We start from the raw sequence: 3,354 nt of genomic DNA, 5'->3' as shown, positions 1-3,354 counted from the left end.
TACTATTTCAAAGACAGAAGAAATGTCCATGAAATTATATAGAAAATGAAACATTTGCACGGTACTGGTAGGAATATTCTCATGACTATTAATGGAAAATGTTACAGAGGTTACTCAACAATTTTTTTCATTTTAAATTCCTTCTTAGTAAAATATTTTTTATTGAGCTTTAAAATTTCATACAATATTTCCACTCATATCCAGACCTCATCCCCCCTCCATGTGGCCCCCTCCACCCACTGAACCTTATGCACTCTGCTGTACATACTGAGTCCTATTCATTCAGGTGTTTGTATCCAAATGTCCTTCAGTGTAAATGTGTCCACTGGAGTCTAGTCAGCCCATCCAGTGGTCATATGTAAGTCATACTCTCCCTCACCCAGCAGCAATCAGCCTTAAATAGTTCTCAATCTATTGCTGACCCGTCACCTATTTCTCACATCCCCTTTGGGTCCTTGTTTAATTGAACTGATATGGGTCCCATGCTCAATGCCACCATTACTCAAAATTTTTTAAAAAATGTAACTATCATACCCTCCATGCATCCCTTTTATGATCTTTAACCCAGAGAAATGAACACCCTGTAAAGACATCTGTATTTCTGTTCATTACACCCTCACAAGTGTCAATATATAAAACAAATACAAAGTATGAGATGATGAATTAATGAGAAAATTGTGTTTTACACACACACACACACACATACATACACACACACACGGACATTATTTTAACTACTACAGGAGATGATTTATCTCCTGTAATGTGACTAAATCTGAAAATATTATTTTTTTATTCAATTTCCTATAAATCTTTAGTGAATTGCATGGAGGAATTGTTTATTTCATATAAAGTAGAGATCCAGTAAGATTTTCCCCATTAACCTTTTGACTTTCCTGTCTGAAAGTCTAAAATTATTATTTTACATCGATTTTGATAAAATCAAAGCAGAGAAAAAAAAGATACAAGATTCATTTCATACACTAGCACTATTTATTCTAGAAATTGGGATATTTTATGGGTGAGAGATAAATCAGATTGGAATAAGAATTGCTCACAATGATGGATGTCACTGTTCATAGTAACAAGGGAAGAAAGATAAAGCAATTATTGTTTAACGGGAAAATCAATGGACTGAAGGAATAATCAATTACTAAAGACAAAATCCTTAGAAAACTGATCAAGAGTTTCAGTTTCATTTCCTTTTTTTTAACCTCATAAGTCTTCTGCCCAGACTGCAGTTAAGAGGTTCTTCACAAATATTTGTATCTCCCTGTTGCATTTGGCCTACAGATAAAAAACGTAGGCATAACTGTTTCACGCTGTTGAGCAAAGGTTGCATGCCATCTTCTCTGTTGAAAGGACAAGAGGCCAATTCCAGTACTGAGAGAAAGTGTACCTGAAATATATTTCAATGCCAACAAATTAAATAATTAGTTGAAATGTGAGAAGGTACATTGAAAGAACAGAAACCTCGGACCTGAGATTGCTACCAATAGAAAATTGGAATAATTTAAACAATTAAATATATATTCTTCACCAGAAATTTGTAGACTACTGAGATTACTGAGTAAATGTCAAGTGAATAAATGTAGGAGAAGTAATATTTTCATGAAGGATTCCAACTTATGAATGTGGAAGTATTCAAAGAAATACAAAATGACATTTCAAATATTAAATATTAATTGTTGTTAGCAAAATCCACAGTGAAAGCTGGTATCCACTTAAAGAAGTGAGAATAACTTTTGGAACAAAGAGGATATATAAAGGGTCCCATAGTATCAATTCTAAAGCATTTCCTAATCCAAGATGACTGTAACTTTATAGTGAAGAAACCAGTCAAAACCAGCCATAACCAAGTATCCAAACTTAACATCACAGAAATGTGAAACATACACAAGGAACATGTGATAAAAAACAACCACCTCACCTCTATAGCATATTCTTCTGAAATCAATAACCGCAGAACAATTACCTATAAATTTCAGCTTCACTGAAATTGAAGGAAATTGTGCAAACAACAGATCAGTACTTTCTGAAAACATTGAAGTCATAAACAAAAGAAAGAATTTAGGATTCTCATGGATTGGAAGAAGCTAAGGAAATACGACAAGTAATTTAAAAGTGATGTTCTACCATAGATACTCAATATTACTTTACTTCTTTTTTGATTATCAGAGCTATATTGGCCATGAAGAAGGATATCATGAGCTCTTGTTCAAATACAACTTTTAAAAACTGAGGTCTGTCAGTGGATGTACTTGCAATGGGGACTGTCTGGGGACACTGACTTGACAGTGGGCCTTAACAGGGATGACAGAGTATGGGCTCCAATGTGTGTTTTGCGGGGGGCAGACAGTATAGGAGGTGCTGTTGGGGATAGTAGAATAAAGACAGTTAAGACTGTTTGAAATGTTCTGTACGAAACACACAAAAATTTAATAAAAACAAATTTTTAAAAAGTGAAGTCTGGACTGATGAGATGACTCAGCAGATAAAAGTTGCTTGCTGTCAAACTTGATGACCTGGCTCCACAAAATGGAAGGAAAGAACTGACAATGGAAAGTTATCCTACCCAATCACACACACACACACACACACACACACACACACACACACACACACAGAGTAAATTAATAAATATAATAAAGTTTATAAATAAAACAATTCATTCTATACTGTATTTTAATATCAGCAATAGATTTATACCTTTATTAAATTAAAAATATTTGTACTGATGAATGACCTTAGAATAACAGGTAAAATTTTATTGAAAATTTTTACTAAATTAGTAGATTTGACTGAAGTTAATGAGTAAATATTTTTGATGATAGATATATTAATATTCTTCAATAGAGTAACCATTTTACCTCTTGGGGTAAGTCTATAGCGCAGCTCTCCGCGCCGGGACTCCCTAAGCCACATTCACCCTTCCATCCCGCCCACTGTTCTATACTCCTATTTTGGGCCGTGCACCATTCCTAGTCTTGGGGCCCCAGACACCTGGGGAACCAATACTGCTTCCTGAACTTTTTCACCCAGACCAACTTAGTGCCTTCCCTGGGCCCTAGGAGAACTGCTTCTAGACCTGGCCCCGCCCTCAACTCCCTTTACTTCCCTGATCCTGCAACACCCGCTAGCCTCTTTTTGGGGCTGACAACCTCTTTCTGGGGCTCTGGGGCTTACCTTTCCGCTCCCTGATCCTTTGCATCCAGTACAACCCAGCTACTCAATCCACTAACTGGGAAATCTTGGGGCTTCTTCCCACCCCATTTGCCTTTGCATCCCTGCATGGCACGGCCATAGCCAGGATCTCAGGTCAGTCCAACACCCAAGTTCCTGAGGCCAAAATCA

This window comes from Nannospalax galili, unplaced genomic scaffold (genome assembly GCF_000622305.1).
Source record: "Nannospalax galili isolate Female #2095 unplaced genomic scaffold, S.galili_v1.0 scaffold167, whole genome shotgun sequence".
Taxonomy (NCBI): domain Eukaryota; kingdom Metazoa; phylum Chordata; class Mammalia; order Rodentia; family Spalacidae; genus Nannospalax; species Nannospalax galili.
Note: the sequence above shows the minus strand (reverse complement) of the source record.